Genomic DNA, 22,536 nt, shown 5'->3' on the forward strand with positions numbered 1-22,536 from the left:
CCCTGCTAGCACACATTGTCCATCATTTTCTTCTTTTGTAATTAATTGCAATTTGCATGCTTCCTCTGAGATGGGTGGTCGAAGGGGAGACACAAAGCTTGCTGTTCTCTTGCTCACCTGTGCAGCCCAGGCTTGGCTGAGGATTTTCTCTGCTTGAGTCAAAGTCCGCCTCGTTTCTCACTCCATGACCAGCCATTCTTTCATGTTGCGCCTCCCCCTGCCCTACACTGACAAACTAGTTGGTTTCTCAACATGAATAAATCACTGTGATGTTCTTGAGGCTTCCTATCTCCTTCTATGCCTCATCATTTAAAAATGTGGTAGCACCTGGTGAACAATAGTTGCTTCTAAAACAGCAGATTGCTGATGTGTACCTGGAGTGCTTGACAATCACAGATCCTCTGAGGATTTTCTTTCCTGCTCCAAAGCTGAGCTTGGCTGAATTTACTTCAGATCATTAGGGTGATGTTAAGAAGAGTTGCTCAATTCACTGTTTTCTTATAATGTTTCATACAACTCTGGAGATGACAAGTCTTTCTGTAAAATAACACTGCTGCCTGAATTGTGCGGTGCACTACATACAATTACAACTTCCAAAGTCGCAAGTGACATGGAAAATAAAAGCAACTGAGTTGCCGTCGAACACATAGGAGAAATCTCCAAAAGCATGGAGGATACAGCATGCTAACTTTTTGCATCATGACACTGTAAACAAAATAATAAGTGACTTGGAATCATGGTTGATTAAATTCATGTTGGAATCCCCGGGTACTGTTATGCTCTGCTTAGTCTCCTGGGCACCCTTGGGCACAGTCATCAGCCAACAAACTATAATTTCATGCTTGACTGGCCTAATACAGTCGTAGGTTCTTGATTCTGTGCACCACCATGCCAGGCCACAGAAGTTAAATGAAAAGCAAATGAATACATAAAACAATGGGTGGAGGTCAAGAGACAATGCCCATCCCCAACCTGAAATAGAGTAAGTCTCTCACGGCGAATCATTAGGGATTTTACTGTCATTAGCTGAAGGACTGTTTGATTCCCTGCTGATTCAACATTATCTCGACATTTACTGGAGCACCTGTGTTGTGCCAGCACGGTGGTAGGCCTGGAGGCTGGAATGGGGCGCAAACAGGTACTAATGAGTGGTTGGAATTTCTCAATGGAAAACTGGATGGTTCTCCATTGCATCCACCCTGGAGCTGATGGAGTCTTTGAAGAGACTCTATCAAAGAGGTTTCATTTCAGGTGTTTGGCAGCTTTCCCAGGACTCTCTCTTTGCACCGTCTTCAAGATACCTGCTGGAGAGGGGGATTGTCGCCCTTCTCCTTTGCAGATGCCATTCACCTGACTGACTTGCCCCGCCAAACTCACCAAGTCGAAATCACAGAATAGACTCAGAGGGGGTCTTCCACGCAGGTCTTATTTGCACAGAGTCAGGATTCTCTTAAGGCCCATAAACATCACCAGGAGCCCTTTCATTTATTCGAAGATGATAATATAAATGGGTTGATAGGAGAAATGTAAAGCAGAGAGACTGGCAATTTATCGAAATTTGTTAGTCATCAGAATGAATAACTTTATTCATTTACACATATTTTGTATAGTTAGGATCAGCTGAAATAAAACAATTTTGCTGGTAGCAAAATTGAAATTAAAACTGAAAAGGGTACTTAGTTCTAAGAAAATTCTTGAAGAAATTCTCGACAGAAATTTTCAGACTATCTGTCCATTATCCTTTAGGCTGAAAAGTGTGTCCAAATGCCTTTGGGCACTTACATTGAATATAATAAATTCTTTTCTGTGGATCTCAGGGTAGCATTAATTTGGTATGACTGGAAGGCAATTTTCTTTAATTAGGATCTTTTTCAGTGTTCTTTCATGCTTCTGTTGTGCAGGCTTTTTGGAGCAGCGGGTTTAAGGGTGCTTAGCTCCCAGAAACTTTTGGTCTTGGGAGTGTACACTTGAGATGGGATCAGTTTGGAAGCCTCCAATGCCTGTGGTCTGGGGATCTCAGGGCAGGGTTTTATAGAAATAATAATCCATGGCTGGATTGAGTTGCAAAGGGGGCAGAAGATTCATTCCAAGTCATGGTTGTGCAAAATGTACGTGTGGAGAAATGAAAGATGCTGAAGCCACCCTGCACCTGCCATTAAGGTCCATCTGTGAACTTAAGCACTTTTCAGAAGGTGACACTTGGCTTAACAGGGTGTCAGGTGTAGGGGAAGCTGTGCAGAGTGGCTGAGGGGAGATGCGGAGAGGAAAACATTGGCTTTAGATACCAAATTGAAAATTAAACTTCCTGAGGAATTTTTGAACCCCGCTCAAATAAGCTGAGCATTTATTTGTTCACCAAAACTATTGCAATAATCAAATGCAAAAAATGGTTCTGTATGGGTGGTAGGGAATGAAATCATGTGATTTATTGTAATACTTAATATTATAAAAGCACAATTTTATCTTATTTGCCTTATAACATTTACTCACAAGGACAGGAGTACATCCAGATTTTGTAGAACCTGAAGGTTACCCAATTTGGTGGGGGTGGGCAATAACAATAGGAGTACAAACTTGAATATAAAATAAGCATAGGCCCCCCTTAAAAGAGTCCCATCAAATAAAGAAGGCCCCTGAATGCTGGTTTTCAATGGTTCCTAGGGAATCTTCTAGATGTGGTTGTGTTTCAGGAACACTCTGTCACAGGCAGGACCCGGCTCCCCTGCCAGCCAGCAGGAGGCTAATGTCAATTAGGGAGTTATAGTACATCACATCTCTGAGCACTTTGCTGACAATCTTAGGACCTGCTGTCAAAATCCTCTCAATGAAACCAACAGAGAACATCTGCTTTCTTATGATCAGCAGGCTCTGGTCCAGCATTTACTGAGGGGGAAGATTCCTTATGAGGCTGGAAATCTCTTGCTGACGTATTCCAGTTTATTATCAGATTATTTATTAGAGTTAAAGTGGTCCACTAAGTTGCCACCAACTACATAGTAACTATAGCATCATCCACAAATAAAATAACCTTCAAGGTCAAACAGCTGCCAAGACCCAGATTTTCCAAGATTCACTTGAACAAGTTGTTCAAATCAGGCAACGCTTGGGGACACATTCCCCTGTGGACACCATAAAATATGACCTTATTGCAAAAGACTGAGCATACTGAAAATGAGCTGCAAAAATCCCTACTGAGGATCTATTTAGTCACTCAGGTTGGGCCTTGTGTACCTAGAGGATGTTCAATCTCAGACATATGCGGTGGACACGTGTTACGTAAACACACACACACACACATACACACACACACACACACACACACACACACACACACGTGTCTCTCCCTGACATGATTATTTCTTCTTTCTACTTTATCTGTCTGTGAACAAATTGTCAAAGCAATCTTCAAATGCTGGGTAATATAATCCTCAAATGCTAGTAATATAAAAATGACTGTAATAATATAAATGATATCATTGCAATCCCTGGCAGCAGCGCTTTTACTATTTCTCAAATCTGCAACTATCCTATTTTCTAGTCTTCATTCCCTTATTCACCAAAATGACTGACACGGGCAGTTTAGACACCCAGAGGAGGAGATAATGGTTTTGACCTTAAAAGATGGTTTGAAGGCACAGTGTATCCATTGACTTAACTCCAAAAGGGGCTACAGATGTTTTCTCTCCCATTTCTTTCCCTCTTTATTGTTAGGGAGACTAATTGTGTGTGATCCTGTGCACATGAGCATGTGTGTGTCAGGAAATGTTAAATTGCTTTTGATTTTTCTTTTCGTGGCGGTAAGAGCAGGAGGGCATTCTTTTAAAGTTCTTTTTCTATGCAAAGTGTGGGAATGGAGGGCAACAGAAGTCAATTCTCAGAATGAGATGTTCTTCCAAGATGCAAAGAGGCTGGTGGGAGGAGAAATTTTCAACAGCCAGGACAGAACTGCCACAAGTGGTCTTCAGTCCATCCAATCGATGACATGGTTGTGATGTGGCCACAGATTAAGCAGAAAAATACTAGAGAGCAGAAGCTACAGGAGCTCCTACTGCGTGCCCCCAGGGTGAAGTAAGTGGTCCGCGGGAATTCTGAGAGCCGGGCTCTGAGGGTGGTATGTGTAACTGCCAATTCGTCTGATGGTGTCAACGATGAGTCACAGTTTTGTGAAATGAAAGCACATTTGCCTGCTATTCAAGCATTTAAAATAACAGGGAGTGTACGTTTTCAACCTAGGATATCCGCCCGTGTTGCAGCCTTCCAGAGCACCGTTCTAGGTTCCCTGAGTTTCCATACAAGGAACACGTCCGTGATCTGAGCCTTCAACAAGACGCTGAGCCAGCTACCTGAGCAGCATTCTATCTAAACTAACAGCCAAATGGAGTGCTCAGTGGTCCGAAGAGCCTACAGCTGAAAGAATGGCTTACCCATCAAACTCACATAACACCCAGAATAATTATGAGTCCAGCTTTTGGGCTGGAAATTATTTAAATGGAAGATTATTTACAAAGGGAACAGCAGGGAGAAGAATCATGTAAATTGTATTCATGAAATGGACAGATTCACTCACAGTTCATTTTGGGATAATTTATGCCAGTTTTCTCTGATGTCATCTGTTGTTTAATAGTTAGTCATGCCCGTTATTAAGTGACAGAGGTTGCTTTGTATATTGGCAGAGGGAGGCATATTATTTGGGAAAGCACCTATGAATACTGAGCTTTCAATATAGGTACAAGAGTTTATTTGCAAAAGTGTAAATTTCATTTTCCCCGACAGTTCGTATCCTGATGCATTTGTATCTGCATTCTCAGGAGGTTTTGCAGAGGAATACATTTCTCTATGCTAGTGTACACATGGCCAGAAGAGGATCAAAATATTTATTCTAGCTGTGCTCTCTGCTTAGAACTAAAGATAGTATTTTCAAATATATTAAGAGACATTTCTTTTACAGGTCAAGGTACAGACCTTTGAGAAAAACAATATGAAGACACTCATTTGCAAAACACCATGGCCAAAGTATTAACTATAAAATTCTTTTGCAACTTCATTGAATACAACAAAGGGAGGTATCTAAGAGGGAGAGACATTCATCCTTGTAGACCTTTTGAAATTCTTGATGCAGCTTGGAGTCCTTTATGTGCCTGAGTTCTATGTAACTTAGTGACTCTGACCTCGAGGAGGTGACAAGAACCGTGCCCACTATTAATGTTGTTTCTCTCTGAAAAAACAAAATGTTTCCTGGCATGCAATTGTTTTTTTTCAAAAAATACTTGACCCTGTGCGGTGTTCTACACTTACATCATTTCCCCATGTATAATCCTTTCTTGTTTTAGTGTGCTGGAGGGGAAAGAAAGTGTTACATAGTTCTTTTAAAAAAATTCAACCAAACAACATCAACAATCATAACCTTCTGAGTAGTTGTGTTGAAGGTAAATTCTGAGGGCCTTAGAACTGGTGAAAGATGATGCCCAGAGAGAGGGAGAGAGAGGGAGAGAGAGGGAGAGAGAGAGAGAGAGAGAGAGAGAGAGAGAGAGAGAGAGAGAGAGAGAGAGAGAGAGAGAGAGAGAGAGAGAGAGAGAGAGGTGGAAAAAACTCTGAGCTTCTAGTTTGAATAACAGGATGGCAGGAGCCGTGGAGATGGATAGGTTTGGAGGAGGACTCCTGAGTCGGTTTTGGATATGACTGGGATGTGTCTTCGAGCCATGTGACTGGAGATACCACGTAAGTCGCACATAGGTGTCTGAGGTTCGTCTGAGGTATAAATTTATATTCAGCTCTGTTTCCATGTTATTTTGATCAGAGACTATAAGGGAATCATTTAGGGGTAAGAGTATTGAGTGAAAAGAGATGAAGGCCCTGAATAGGACCTTAACACACCTCTAGTGTTTGCTGGACAAAAGATGAGCCTGAAAATGGCGGATGAGGGAAGTAGGAAGAAACTGGAAACCAGGACTGGGTAATGGAAACAAGGAGGAGTGTTCAGAGAAGAAGGAAGCGATTCATGGCTTCGCATGCTGCTGAGAAGACATGTCAGAGGAGGACTGAAGGATAGCTATCTGGTTTAATGACTTTGACCTTATCAAACTGCTTTAGTAAAGCAGCTGAGGTGGGAATCAGGTAAATGGGCTGAGGAGTGAGCAGTAAGACCATCAGTATGATCCGTTTTCCTGAGAAGATCTTCTATGAGGGAAGGAGAGAGTAGAGCATACCTGAGGAGTGCTGAAGTAACTTTTATTTGTGTTGTTGTTACACAGTTAAGACTTCTACACGTTTACAAGCTATTTTGAAGGGTTTGGTTGAGAAAGAATGGTTGACTCTACAGGAAAAGAGGACGACAAGGTAGAAGTAGACTGCCTTTCATGTTTTATCCATCTGTGGGAAGAGTTCCCCTCTACTAAGCTTTAGATTCTCTGTGAAGCAGGAGCTGATGGTTGAGAGGGATGAGCAAAGTCAGAGGGCTGGGGATTTCAGGAAAGGAGAGGTGGGTTTGGAAAAGTCATGGAAGATAAAAATGATGGGCAGTGTGAAGTAGGATGTGGGTGCGAGGTTGGGGATCCACAGATCATAAGGAAACCTCTGCACACGAGTCACTCTCTCCAACAGGGAGAAAACCACACCCGCTCTGCTATGCTTCCCCTCAAATACTGGGTTCATTACTGCCTGGGCTTTTTCCAGTAATGGCGGTTTTGTTTGGGTAGAACACAAAAGATAATGGAATCTGGAGTGTTTGCAAGGGTGCTATCGTAATGATGGAGCTTGGGAGAAAGGATAGATATTAGTGACCGGGGCCCCTATCAACCTGAAGAAGGGCCACCCTTAATACCACTCGGTATAAAAGGAGGAACAATGTGTGACTTTTTTCAAGTCATCAGTCTTTATAGTGACAGAGTTTAAAGGATTTCTTTTTGATGAAGCTAAAAAAGCAAAAGAGAACTGAGTCCAATTTTAACAACTTCCTCTCACCTCAAATTTGGACCAACCACAGGCAAAACAAATTCCAGACAAGCCCGGGCTTATATATATTCTTATCTGAATATAGATTTCTCCCAATATGCCAGTAGAAACTCTCTCAGCATAATAAACCTATGGAAAAATTCTCTCTCCTTTTCATTTGGCTAGAGGAGGAAGATGATTGTATACACAGAATCATAGTCCAGAGGAGGAAATACAGAGATGGAGGAAATGAAAAATATAATTTTACTCAAATGGATCCTCATTTAATTTTTCCATCATTCTCAGTGAAATGAAAGCTGAGCTAACTGCTAGAGAAAACTGATTCTTGATATTGCAAAAAAAAAAAAAAAAAACTTAAACATTCTAAAGTGCCATTTCTTTTTCTGTACAATATGAACTTTTTGTGTTATATTATTTTTTATTAAAACCTTTGGATAAAATGAAAAGGGGAAGAAGAAAACACTATGTTGAACACAAAAGGAAAATGGGTGAGGAAATAATTTATAGTCAAACTTTCAAAAATTTTCAGATGATTTGTCAATTTTCTTCACTACATAATAAGAAATACTACAGCTCAGAGCAAGACTAACTTTTCTTTTCTTTTTTTTTTTTTCCATAAAGGAAAATGAATAGTTATTCCACAGAAGCAAATGGAAGGAAATGAAATTTTTGCTTTACCCATTCAACTATGGATCATTGAAATGCATCTAGCAATTCAAGGACCTGAACTTGGACTTGGGAGGAGATATCTACTGAAGCCGTAGTTGGAACCCCAGAATATGCCCATCTGTAATCTATGAGATGATGGATCGAAATTTTCCCGGCAAGGAACATGGAGCTAGATTTCATCACTGTGTTGGCCATGGGTTGGCTCGGTGGTTTCTCAAGCTCGGGGACCCATCCCTTAGGGTTGCAATAGAAAAGGGGCTTTAGGTACTGCTTAATCAGATGGTGGTGGGGGAAGGAGCAGGCATGGTCTTGTTTGTTTGCATTAACAAATGGAGTGGTGAGAAAGATCAAAGGGGAAATCTAGAAGATTACTCAAAGGAAACAGGTAAGTGGAGAAATAAAAATAAAATTCAACTTCTCCCCCAAAGAGAATTAGTCGTAAGAAAACGCAAGGATTTTTGGCTAAACCAGAAATCAAATAGAAACTCCATCCATTTTGAGGTCCAGAGTCACCACGCCCAGGACAAGGAAAGGGCCCCTGAATAGGGAGGACTCTGCACTGGGTTTTAGTTCCAGCTTTCCGAGCCTCAGTTTCCTCACCCGTAAGGAGAGAGCAATGCCCTCGCTCCATGCAATAATGACAGAAGGACCACCAGCAATGTCACCCTCCCACTCTCATCCACGGCCACCCTCTTTGCCTTGGGACAGATGACTTTTCAACCCTTTCTTCAAAATGCTTGAGATGCATCATGTAGATAACTCCGTGAGTGAGCAGCTATTTCTAACTCTGGCTTGAAAGAATGATTCCCAAACCAAGAAGACGAAGGGGATGCAGTTAGGAAAAACTATTTGTGAGAGAAAATGGGTTTAAGGCACTTCCCAGAACAGATAAGTTCCTGGCTTGTCAGGAGCCAGGTAAGATTGTTTCTTTGTTTCTATCAGAGAACAGGTAAACGCAGGTCATGCTGGGAGAGAGACAGGAGGTTAAGCAATGTGGAAGGCAGCCTGTTGGAGTTTGTTCCATATTTTCCTTTCATTTTCATGTATGCTTCCTGTGATTGAGTCACAGGAAGTTAATATGTCAATTATTGACTTCTTGGGAGCCCAAGCAAGCACCCCAAACACCTTCATTTGCTATATGCCATTGAACAGAGCTGTTCCATTTTGTTGAATTTGTGAGGATAAAAAACAAGACACATGAGCCATATTTCTGGAAAATGGATTCCAAGTGTGTAACAGATCTGAGAATCATTTTCCTTTCTTCAGATAAAAGCAAAAGAGAATGTGTGTGTGTGTGTGTGTGAGTGTGTGTGTATTCCTTTTTATAAAAGTAGCTTTTGTTTGGCCAAAAAGAGGCCAAATTCTCACAGACTACATTGTTATAAGCACTTCCATTGTGCAACACAGTTTTAGTTGAAAAGCCTGAAAAATGAGCTCCAATGTCCAAGCCTACTAAAGATGTGGGGAAGGTCATATGAGAATCTTGGGTTCTCTGTTGGTTTGGGTGCTGGGGAGGAAGCTGTGGCTCCGCGCATGCTGGGCAAGTGCTCCAACACTGAACTACCTCCCAGCCCAAGAGAATCCTGGGGTCTCAAGTCTAGGGGGTTCTTGAGGTTGAGGGTGGGTGACTTTGGATCAGGGAAGTTGCTTGTGGAGGAAAAGCCCAGGGGGACCATTCCTTTCCCTTTACAGTTAAGGAAACTGGGCCTTGGAGGGATTATGTGGCTCAGCTTACGTGGCCAGCGAAGACTCGGCTCAAAACAGGACTTTTGACTCTTTACTTGTGCCGCCTGTGACCCCTGGGGCCCAGCTACATGTTCTTTGACTATGATTTTTGGTTTAGTTGGAAAATACCTGACTTTTCTTACAATGAATACTACATTCACTTAAATAATAGAAACTGTATATAATGCTAACAGTTACATTTTATGATGAAAAAATAGTTTATTATTATGACAAAATGGAATTCCCAGTGTTCTCCTGATCATGATCAGGAAAAAGCCAGCTGCTCTGGGCTTCTGCTGACCACAGCCAACGGGGGGACCCACTCTCTCCCCACCCACCCCTCAGTACGCTGCCCCCGCTGCTGTGAGTCTGGAGTAACGGTGCAGGAGTCCTGTCTCCGTCTATTCTCAGTGAGGGACCCTTGGCATTTTCAGACTATGTTGAGCAGGAACAAAATTATTTTGCCTGAATTATTTTGCTTAAAGGTTGGAGAGGGCCAGTGGTGACCTTTTTGTTCCTGTGGGAGCTGTTCTGCCAGGGTAGCCCTGGGAAGTACCTCTCCTTGGGTAGAACCAAGGTGAGCCTTTTCCACTGGAACTAGGGAAAGGCTGCTGTGTATGCCTCTAAAGCAGGGTGAGCATATCAGTTTATACCTTTGAGTGATAACAACAAGAGCAGCCCTTTATGGAGGGCCTAGTTTTTCTAGGTACGCTAAATCTCACCACAATCCTGCAAGAGAGGTATGATTATCATTGTCATTGTCCCTGTTTCACAGATTAGGATAGCAAAGTTCAGAGAGTTCAAGTTATTTTCCATGTGTCACACAGCTAGTAATGACAAAGATCTGAACTAAGCTATTTGACTCATGCTCTGTGCTGCTCCAGGCTAATGAATCTGAACTTGACTTGGTAGGATGTGGTATAGCAGGGTGTAGTCATTACACAAGTTAGCCCGGAGGTTAATTTAAGTGACATCTATAGACAGGAGACAAGTTGATGAGACTGAATTAGCACAAAATACTAAAATAAATGTTCAGCCTCTTTTTGAGAAGGATATTAATTGTGGAGCATTCCTCAATGAGAAGGCAGCTCGAAGAGAGAAAGCAAGTTCGCTCAGAGGTCTGGAGATCTCCATCTGGGAGGCAAGACTGGGCAAGTGACTTCGTATTTCTCCCAGAGAAGAATGGATTCAGCAAGAAAATGGAGAGAAAGTCAATCTCCCGTCTTCTCCTGGAGGGAGTGGCCTCCTGTCTTCCCTGTTTCTGTGACTGCCATTAGCAGATTTTCAGTCGGGAGGGCTGTAACCGCACAGCTACACGGACCCCCTGCTTGCTTACAGCTGGCACCTGCCTGCTCCTTTCTCTCTGATGCCCTCAGTGATTCCGCATCAGAGTCTATGGATTTGGTGCCAGAGTTTCCCAGCATTTGCTCCTTTCTTTTCTATTGCCATTACAACTACCATAATTTAGGACCCTGCAGCTTCTCCCTAATCAATGCTGTTAGATCAATCTTTCTCAAACAAGACTCTGTCACGCCTGTGTCTACAAACCATCCGATTCTTCATTACCCACAGAATCAAATCCAGACACCTTCACCAGATACTCAAAATCTTTACAGATTTTCCTAAACAGAGCTTTGTGACTCTCTGTCCGTAACAGCTGACCCCGAAGGTGCCAAACTGCAATCTACACTTGGCGCACGTGACATTTGCCACCTCCTCACCTCTACTGGTGACCTTTGCTTGGCTCAGAAAAATTAATGAGCCTGTCTGTTGTGTGGCTGGTCCTTGCTAACTTTCAGTGTCTCCCCTTGCCTTATTTCACGTCAACACCACAGTTTCTCCACAGTTTCTCTGCAGAGAAGATATGATTATACTCATTTAAAGATCCGAAAATCCTGGCTCAGGTTGTCCCTGGAACCTGATTTCCACAGCTGAGGCGGGGGGGAGGCCAGATAAGGAGTCAGACCTCCAAACCCATCACTGGGCCCACAGCTCAGTCAGTCGCTTTTCTTTCTCCATCCAGCCTGTCTCTGGCTCACTCCAGTTTCTACTTTTCAAATTCCACCTTTTTCTCAAAGTCCGGCTGAAATCCACCAATCCTTCACTTTCCCAAAGCAAACCTAGGAGAATTGCAAGCTCTCTCTTCTCTGAGCTCTTTATAGCTCCTTGTTCAACTTGATGGGCACTTAAAGCAATTAGGGGAACAGGCCTGAGTGTTTGTGCACAAGGAGTTGATGCCAGCACAGACCAAGGTCTTAAAACCTTTTTGATCATGACCCTATTACGAAATGTATTTGAAGTCACTACGGAGTGGACACAGGTACACACACACGCACACCCCTTGAAATGAGTGTCACAAAACAACATTTACTTTTAATTCTGCCATGCACTTTCATTTATTAAAATAGTTCTGGTTAGGAACCCACTGAACTGATCCTGAGAAATGCTAATGAGTCCTGAACAGCACTTTGGAAAACCTGATTCCAATCTGATCCGTCTCTTCTAAATGACCTGACAACATTTTCAAAGGCTAGCAGAAGACTGGGCTAGCTAGCAAGAGAGGCGCATTCACCAGGGATTTAATCTGTGGTTCCTAACAGGAACACAAACACTTCGTAGGAGGCTGAGCCAGGAAGGAAGGGCCTCTGCTGGAGAGCACCAGTTCCTACTTGCAGGAAGGTCAAGGGCAGGAATTCGCCGTGTGAGCTCATTCATGGGGAGGGGAGTGTCCATTCCATAGCGGGACATCTACAACAGGGAGATTTTTAGGACCCACAGACCTGGCGGGTGGGATGATTTCTCAATAAGTCACATCTATAGATTGAGAAGACACTTATGTGCTCGTCACAACCTTGAGTAGAGCCAGAAATCAGCTAGAATTTAAAAATAATAAAAACGTAATAAAATTCTTTGTTTATATCTGCATAGTGAGTCTGAGGGCCTTCAGGCCTATAAACCTGTCACTGGATTTAGTATCATTTCACAACTTTATGCAGCACTTGATGTTTGAAAAGTGCTTGTACAATTACCAATTACCATAATGTTCATCTTCTGAACATTTTGGTTCAGAGAAGGCCTGAGGACTTCAGACTAAACACAAAATGAAAAAACCTTGAAAAACATTGGCCGAGCTAGTTCAAGACCAGCCTTCTGAGCGCGTACTGCTGGAGCTACTTGAGATGTGGGGTACCTGCTGCCGATGCTCCTGGGAGCCCAGAACCCACAGTGGGTGCAGCCAGCCTCCATCACCCACCTCTTGTGGATGACGCTGGCATGCTGCCCTTGCGGTGCTCAGCAAGGCTCTTGGTCTGCATGAAGGAGGGGAAACGCAGGCCAAGGTCTGGGCACCTGTAACCCAAGTGGTCAAGGTCATGGTGAGGAGTGAGGGAGGAGGGGTTTGCAGGCCCTGGGGAAAAAGTAGCCAGCAAAGGGACAAAGCTGCTACTGTCTTTCCCATTCTCACTATGGAGCACACAGTAGAGGATTAGGAATAGTTTGCTTGGCATCCTGTCTGAGCTAGACATCAGTTCTGACCATGTTTACTGGCAACAGGTCAGTGGAACCCAATACATGGGTGGATTTCAAGGAATTCCAAGGAAATGGCTTCAAGGGATGTCAAAGGCAACGGTTTCAGGATGTGTCTGTTTCCGCTGGGAAGAGGTCAGCTCTCCTGTGTTTCTTCCCCTGCATTTAAAAGCCCACAGCGCCAGCTCCTCTTGGCAGGAGGCTGCCTCTTGAGGGCTGGTGTGGTCTAGTTTACCAGTCTAAAAACAAAATGCAGCCTTTTCTTTGAAAGCGAATTTTAATTTGAACATTTTCTGTTTGATTAGTTAAAATTTCTCTCAGAAACGCTCCAGTTTCTGACCGTGGGTAGCTAATGAAGTGCCAAAAGATAAGCTGAGAGACGGATGCACCGAGCTGTTGAGCTGGGAAATGTTCTGGTAGAGCCCGACCCTAACCATTGTACCACTCGATCATTTTCATTAGTGGAAATTTAAGACTCAACCTATGAAGGAAGTGATACTTTCACACTTCAACACATCGATATTTTGGGACACATGTTGGATGTTCCAGAATGTCCTTCGAGGTAGAATGAGAACATTCCTGTCCTCATTTTTATCCACATAGAAAACTGGTAGGTGTTTTCAGGAGCAACTGTCCTGGATCCTTTTCAGTTCACCGTTCTCTCTGTCACAGTGCTGTCTGCCCAGTCACCGGTCCTCTTCATTATAACAAACCCCACTGTGTGACGCTGTGCTTACAGCCCTGCACTGGCCTCCTGCTGTCAAGAACAGAATCCTTCCTCTTGACCTTGACAGGTGGGACCATGACAGTTGTGACAATCTGCTCATACGAAAACTCTCCGGTTTCACTTCCTACCAGTCGCACTGAATCTCTTGTCATTTTCCAAATGTCCCACCTCCTGCTTGTGCTTAAAAGTCCCTCGCACCCTCAGCCAGGCCCTTAGAGAGCCTGACTCTGTCACTCAGTCTCAGATTCTGTGTGGTCTCCTTGATCCTCCAGAGCTGCTTTGCTGTCTGTACCCTTCTCTGGCTTCCATGACTTTCGCTGTGGTCTGAAAGTCTATGGCCTCAAATCCACATGTTCAGACCTGACCTCCAAGGTGACGGCGCTAAGCAGGGACTCGGCGGTGATGCCGTTTGGAGGATGTGGGCCTCATGCCTGGGACTAGTGCCCTAACTGGTTTGCTCCTTCTGCCACAGGAGGATTCAGCAGGAAGGTGCTTCCATGAAGCTGAAGCTGAAGCTGCGGCATCAAGGTCGTACCAGAGACAGACTTCTTGGTGCCCTGAGCTTGGATTCCCAGCCTTCAGAACTGTGTAAAATAAATTTCTGCTGTTGACAAGATGCCAGTCTGAAGTATTCTGTGGCACCAGCACGAACAGGCTGACAGTTCTCTTTGCTTATTACTGTACTGAAGGCCTCAGTGTGTTGGTGGCTAGTGTCTCTCACCAAGATGCTGGCACCTTGGGGGCAAAGGACATTTCTTATTTACCTGTATGGCTTCAGAAGAAGATAGAAGATGTATAATATGATTTTTTCTAGGGAAAAAGTATTACAACCACATTCATTTAAAACAGCAGAATAAAATGTAAACAATTTTATTTTAATCGAGGAAGAAAGTTTAAAAACTAAACCCAATTTTGGAAGTGTGTTGTATGTAGTGCCTGGTAAGTGACTGTCACAGGGATGAATCGGATTTGTGGCAGAAAGGAAACTTTAAGGGACCCTTGAGCCTGTGACACACCATTCTATCTTTAGCCCTCTGACCACCAAACAAAAATATGAAATTAATACCAACAGGAGAGCATTCTGATTACGTCAGGCGTTGGGAATAAGAGCTTCCTGCTTTGTTTCAAGGTTTATCTGCTGTCCCCGGAGATCTCCTCTCTTCTCTTTCTTGCAATCCTGTTCCTTTCAGGCAGATTTTTTCAGGCGCTCTGTCATCCATTCAAGCCACACTTATCACAAGAACTTCCCCCATGTTCTTCCCTCTGCTCAGAATGCTCTTCCTCCCTTCTTATTATTGAATTTCATGTTAGGACATCCCAATCCCTCCACAGACCCTTTCCCACATGACTGCAAGGAGAGTATTTCTCTCCCCAGCCAGCTCTTCCTCCATGAACTGTCATGGCGTCCACCTCTTGGCCCGTCTTGTTTATGAGGTGGTTTGACACACATTGAGAATATATCGTCACCATCTTCCCCGTGAAGTAAACCTTAATTAAGGCAGGGCCATGCCTGCCCAACGTACTTTGAGTGTTGTCAACCACCACTCCACATGCAGACAAGCGCTGAGGAGCTGCAGTCCCCAGAGAGACCCAGGATCCTGACTCCCTGACAGGTGATAATACGCAGGCCGCAGCCACAGTCCATGTTGATAATGTGTTCCTGGTAGCTCATGAATTTGTTGGCAGCCTGAAAATACCTTGGCTGCTACAGTTGGAAAGTGGCTATGTAACAATTAAAGAAAATTTAAGCTAAACACTCTCTTTTCCCACATGGAAGAAATATTAAAAATAATTCAATACGAGCACCATCGAGGTCATACACAGGTGTTTGTAAGTTTTGACATTCCCCCCCCCCCCATTTTTTTTTTCCTAATAAAATGATGCATTACTGACCTAGAAATCTCCAATGTAACATCACATCGCTAATGACAAAACACCACAGCTTCACCTGGAAGGTACAATTGAAAGATTTCCTTTATCACAAGAAGGCAGAAGAGGAATAATTATCATCAAAGCCTTGTGTTGCTTCCATTGTGGAACAGAAAAATTGCTGCTCTCCTCTATCAAGCCCAAATTGCTGTCTTTGGTGTAATTTCCAGAAAAATAACTATGGGATGATGGACTCTAACTTAGAAAAATCATAAACGAAACAACTGTATGTGCAGGACCGAGGACACAAAAGTCCAGCTTGACTTAACTACAGCCATTTGCTGAAGATCAAATAAGAATTGTGTCTGACTCAGAGCCAACATAGGGCCTTTTATTGATGGATACCGAAGACGTTCTAATGGTGTTAAAATCCAGCTATTGCAACTAAAAATTACTACCAGGATGTATGATAATGGAAAGCTGGATCACTCACAGGTAATAAAAAGCAATGAATATTAAATGATTACATGGTGCCTCTCTTTAGGAGATGTGGCTATCAATAGGTCATAATGATAACATGACTTAACATTTATTGAGCACTGTTCTGAATGCTTTGTGTAGATTCATTCAATCTTCAAAACAGTCCTCTGAGGTAGGGACTTCTATTGTCCCCATTTTTCAGATGGAAGACTGAGGAACAGAGACTTTCAATAATTTTCTTCATATTACACAGCCAGCACTGGATAAGTCACAATAACTAATCAGTAGCTCCTGACCACTCAGCCATACTCTCCCTCATTTAATAAAAACCAACAGTGGAATGTCTCAGCTAGTCCATAGCTGTGTTCCTGAAAAGACATCTGTAAATCAGAAATTCAAAAACAGAACCATAGTGAGAGCCAGGCTCTGTGAGAATTTGCCCATGACCCGTCGCTGGTGCCCGGATAGTGACCAGCACATGGGAGATTTCAAAAAGCACCTGGCCCATCAATACTTGCATCACTGAATGAGTTAAGAAAGTCCGATACAGTGCTTTACATGGAGAAAATACTCAACAGGGTTTTTGGAATTCGATTTAAAGGAATTTATTCAGTGAATCCATTTGCTACAAGAGGAGGAGCCACCTTCTGAATTCTAGAATTTTCATTTTGTTTACTTGAAGATGAAATGAGAGCACATTCTCATTTAATCAGAGTATCATTAAAATTTTTACAGGGAGAGGGCAAAATAATGCAGGAATGCCAAAGCTCATGCTGGATCCTAGAATCACTGCAGAAAACTTGGCTTCCTGGGACCCACGACTTTTTCTAAGCACAGTGGGGGCTCCACCTTGCTAGACAGCAATCCGTGCTGTCACACTGTGTTCCCTCTCAGGTCTCCAGGAGAGTTTTATTCCAACTGTCCAGTACTGCAAGGTATTTAGGTCACAGGATCTTGAGAAAATTGCACTATTTGAATGTTTCAAATATTTTGGTTCTAGATGAGTTAGCATGAGTAGGAAGCCATCATAATGAGTAGTCACTTTTTCTGATGGACTCAGCCCAAACAGAGGACAGTATGTGTTATTCCCATCATATGAGAGAAGAGCTGCGGGAGATCCAAGTTATGACGTGAACAAAAGATAGTCCATTGTCCCAGGTACTGTTCAAGTTCCTCTCCGTTGCTTCCTACCAAAAGGTCATGAGAACAGGGGTCTGGGGGCTGGTGTTTGCTTTTGGGGAGTTTGAATTTCACTTCACTCTGGTGCTAAGTCAAGAGGTGTCTGCCAGATCTTTCTACCGCAGCACCTGTGAAGACAAGAATGACCAAGGCTAGCCTGAGTCCCCAGGGAATTAACCAGGGGCACTGCTGGCCAGGCAGGAGAGACAGTGACCACACTGTGGGTGCCATTGGGGGATTTATTTAGAGAGGGCCTTTCGAAAGCTGATTTCTTTTGGTTTGTCTCAAATATTTTGAAATTTTGGTGCTCTCTGAAACTACGTGGCAGTTATTTGGGGTTTTGTTTTTCAAGTGAGGGCTGCGGATGATTTTAATTTACTGCTCCCTCGAGAATCTGCCAGTGTATGTACATGTATGAATATATCATAATGCATTCCAATTTTGCATATGACCATAATGTACCAATTAAAACATAAACAAGTAGAAGGAAGACCAACAGAGAGAGGAAGGGGTCCTGGGGGAGGGAGGAGGGTAGGGAAGGGATAGTACCAGGGATCAAATGAACGAAACTACATTATATGAATTTATGAATACATCAAGACGAACCCCACTGTTATGTCTAACTACAGTGCACTGAGAAAGAATCTGTCCACAATTTAATCCTGGTGATGTCAGCCTCTTCCTTTCCTGTGATTTCAGAGGGCTCTGGGGCCATGACTCCTTTTAGTACGGCAAAAAGCAAGACTTCACAAGGGTGAGCATGCCTACTTTGCTGCTGGGCCTTAGGACCTAGGGTATTGCCTGGCACATAGTAGCCACTCATTAAATATCCATTGAACAAAGGATTCCTTGTATCCTCGGCTACCTCTCCTGTTGACTAAGGAAAGTAAAACATACCTCGTTCCCAGACTGGTGAAGCTTTTGGTGAACCACCAAAGAAGTTATAGTTTAAAACTGCCAATTGCATGCCAGGCACATTGGCAGCAATAGCGTCACACACACACTGAAGCGACTGGAACTCGGTGGGCCAGACACAGAACCAGGGTGGGAAGAAGGTGCTGGGATTCCTCAGCTGGACATGTCCTGCTCTTGTGTTGATTATGAATCCAAGTTCATCTTCGGGTTCATCTCTTCCCTCCTCTGGGCTCAGATGCCTCATTTATAAAACGGGGATCACAGAACTAACATTCCGCGTTCCTCCGAGAGTTCTCTGAGGTAAACTCAAGTCACTCACGAGGCCCTGGTGCTGCCCCAATAAATAATTCATGGCCACTTCAACTCGTCAGAATACGGAAAAGTGCAACTCAGGGATCATCATTTAAAATGGAAACTGCTGCTCACAATATGCATACCTACGATTTAACATAAGCGTGACTGTGTGGGATATAATGAATTCTGTCAAGTTTTAGGAGGGGAAGTTTTTTTTTTTTTTTAAATTTTGTTTCTTTGGTTAAGACTATAAAATGCCATCACATTTAAATACATTAAATACTTGGTTCCAAGTATTGTTTTGGATGATCCTGAGATTCCTGCTTACTTTTCCAGGAGTGGAGTCCCAACCTGCCACCTGTCAGTACAGGAGGGGCATCTGCTACCTGCCACTTTCTTTGCCCAAATGTGCAGGAGCCCTGGCACCCACACATCTCATGGTGGGTCTCTCACTTGGTGGAATGCAGACTTCACTGGGCTCCTCATTCCAAACCAGTGATGGGAAGAGGTCTCCATCCAGGCTGTGTATGCAGCTGTTAGGGCGTCCACGTGCCAATCTCTGTTATCTCTGAGCATTCTTCATGCTTGGGTAATGTGTTGGCAATCGCTTAAGTTCTTATTGCTGGCATAGAGGAAGGGCTAAAAATGATTTTAGGCTGTGCTTTTTATGTTGGAAAATGTCATTTTTATCCTGTGCCATTCACTCATGTAGCACTAGACTATATACACACTTAAGGCCAGAAATGATGTATGACAGAACAGAAAAAGACTCCAGGAGGCAGGACAGACAGTGGGATCACAGACGCCTGTGGAAAGGCAGCGTGAGATTCTGGTACCTGGTGTAGCACAGTGAACCTAAGCAAAACACTACCTAATGTCTTAAAACAGGAAAATGGAACCATCGCTATTTCTGAGCTCCTTGTTGTATGAAAGTGTGAAGGGGGATGACAGAGGACTCTAAAATTTTGAGCTTGGTGCTGATAAAATCAACACACGATTGGTGACGTGAGATATATTCAGAGTCACCCATACAGAGAAGAGCTTCTCATCCAGAGCCAGGCTTGAACGTACCAGATCGGTTGCACTAATGAAACCTAAGTCACTGGGGCTAATGTCTCGGCCATTTATGTTTTCGTTTAGAGGTCAGATTGCTTTGTGTCTTCTTTAAAAAATTTCATTTATATGAAATCAGTAATGATATTACTTTAATTGGAAACCTAGCCTTGAAATTGTGAACTCCTGGGAGTATTATTAATCAAGCTTACTACTGAATTAAATCTGCAAAATTCTCATGGATGTATTAAGACCATTGATGACAATAAACATTTCCTTCCCCCTCTGATAGGGTGGGGACTTATGGAAGGATGAGCCAACCAAACCAACCGGAGGAAGCAAGTCAGCTGAAGCAACTGGGACCCAAATCTGCTGAGAGGGGCCATTCCTGTCTAAGGAGTGAGACACGGAGGCTGGGCCCTGGGTGGGTGTGCACACAGGGTAGCTTGGAAGGAAACTCTCATATTATCTACACCTGGCCTTGCTCTGCCTTCAGCTCACTTAGTAACCTTTGGATAATTAATTGGCATTTCTGCTCCATCAATATCTGAAATGAAGGGGACCTGGCTAGAAAATATTGGTCATTTGCTTGCTTGCCTGATCGATTCTTCATTCATTAACAGATATTTATTGAGTATTCACTCCCTGCCAGGTACCCTGAAGATAAAAACAGACCCAAATCTCTGCCCCCAGAAAGCAGATATCCTAGATGCTTAGAGAAGACTTTTGAAACTAAGTCCATTCTGTGTCAAGTGGTGGTAAGTGGAAACAAAAAATTAAGCAGGGAGTCCTCTTGGTGGGACTGCTGATTTGAATATGGCACCGGGAGAGTCTTAGGGACAAGCTAAGGAAGGAAAGAGGGGAAGGAAGACAGTTGAGTATCTGAAGAAAGAGTCAGTGCCAAGGCCCGGAAGCAGACCCAGGGCCTGGTGTGTCTGAGGAAAGCAGGTGGCTGGAGCAGAGTGAGCCAGCAGCAAGAGCAGGAGAGGAGGGACCTGAGGGGCCAGTTGTAACTTGAGCCCTTTCGTTGCTGGGAAAGGGTATTTCTCCTTGGTGGATATAATGAGCTTGGTTTTTGATTTATACCTTGCCTCCTTTGAGCTTGGCTAGCATAAGTTCATCTCTTAGGAAACTGAACCATACTTGGATTTTTTTCTCATAAATTTCTGCCCCTGAGAAGTTGAGGACTTGGGGACTCCTTCATGACGGTGCCTGCTGGGTGGCCAGCAAAGACCCCTAACCTTGTTTTTACCCGCTACATTGTCAACAGATGTTTGAGACGTGAGCTCTGCACTACATCATGTAAGAAATCATAATTACTCCTGGCGACTTTACAAACAAATTGAGATATGAGGTTTTTGAGGTAAAGCAGGCGATATCACGGACAGAGTTGTGAACGATGAAGTTCATTTTAGTATACTTGGGGACTTTGGAGTGGCACAGATCTGGGCTTGCACCAGGGAGATGAATCTCACTGTGGAAAGTTCAGAAAGTTCGTTATCTGGGAGTTTAGCTCCTCCACCACAATAGGACGGCTGAAGAATTCAATAAAGCAGAAGGCATGGTTATAGAGATGACACAAACGCGTGTGCCTGATGACAGAGCCGTGGCGCTCTGTAACATGCTTTCCTTCCCGTCCCTACCTCTCGATTCCTTCTTTGCACTGCGTGATTCAGAACTGCTGCCCACGTTGAATCATTACGAGATCTTAATTAATCATCCATTTTGGCACCCTGGGTTTCCAACGATGCTCTTAAACAGGGGGCCAGGTTTGCACGGAGGCCAATCTAGCTAATCAGTGGGCCATTTGTGCCGCCTTGGACTCTCCCGACACTCCCGCCTCCTGCCTAGCTGGGAGGTGAAATCACACTCCAACTGCAAAGCACTCAGCCCGGTACTTGACCATTGCTCATTCTTGGTGAATATTAATTTTTATGATTTTTTTTCCTTGTAGTTTTTGGAAAAATTTTATGTTAATGTGAAAATTACTCATGCTATAAAAAAGTAAGTGAACATCTGAGTGAGCCGGAGTGGCTTGTTTTATTGATAACAACGGTATAATTGAGAAGGCGGTTTTATCCTTGGGTCTGAATATTGGGCACTTACTGAATGGGCATTGGGTCTGTGAGGACTAGTTTTGTGTGTCAACTCGATTAGAGTTCTCGTTACTCAATTCAATCTTAATTTACCCATGATTTTGAAGACATTTGGGGATGTGCTAAATGTTTACTATCACTTGGTTTTAAGTAAAGGTGATTGTCCGTGACAGCGTGCATGGGCTTCCCCGAGGAAGGAGGACTTCCTCCTCAAGACCACAGTGTCAGCTCCGACCTGAGTTTCTGGACCAGAGCCTGGCCTTCAATCTGTGCCCCTGCCAGTGGCCACAACTGTATCAGCCAATTCCTTGAAATAAATCTATCTGTATACATATGCATATGTAAATTACTTTTACTATTCCGTTTCCCTGGAGAACCCTGGCTGGTACAGATGTGTTTGAAGCCTTATTTATTTATTCTTTTTTCTTTTGTCAATAATTCTTTATGATGCTTCATCTGTATGAAAGGATTTACTAAAATGAAACCTGAGTAGCTTCAAATTGTGTAGTCTGTTGCTTTCAGTTTCATGAGAATTTCTTTTTGGTCCAGGTTGGGCAACCTGACCACAGGGAGGAGGATCACCCCGATACTGAGGATGGTTGGCATGTTCTAGCCTGAGGTTCATGGGGCACATCACTTGGGTACTAGGTGGACCATAGAGTGGACATAAATGCCAAGTAGATAGTTTTTTTCTAAAAATACACATATCAAGGAAAACATTCGACCTTTGGATTTTTGGGATTGGCTTATTTCACTTAGCATGATATTCTCCAATTCCATCTATTTATTTGCAAATGCCATAATATTATTCTTCTTTATGGCTGAATAATATTCCATTGTGTATATATACCACAGTTCCTTTATCCATTCATCTGTTGAAGGGCATCTAGGCTGGTTCCACAATCTAGCTATTGTGAACTGAGCTGCTATAAACATTGATGTGGCTGTGTTACTGTAATATGCTGATTTTAAGTGCTTTGGGTATAAACCGAGGAGTGGGATAACTGGGTCAAAAGATGGGTCCATTCCAAGTTTTCTGAGGAATCTCCACAC

General features: G+C 43.3%; 1 protein-coding gene across 2 annotated transcripts in view; it reads right to left on the bottom strand.

The window, feature by feature from the left end:
• Positions 1-22,536, bottom strand: part of SLC9A9 (solute carrier family 9 member A9) — a 531,610-nt gene that overhangs the window by 74,745 nt on the left and 434,329 nt on the right. The gene's annotated exons all lie outside the window — the stretch shown is intronic.

Source organism: Sciurus vulgaris (genome assembly GCF_902686455.1).
Source record: "Sciurus vulgaris genome assembly, chromosome: 10".
Classification (NCBI taxonomy): Eukaryota; Metazoa; Chordata; class Mammalia; order Rodentia; family Sciuridae; genus Sciurus; species Sciurus vulgaris.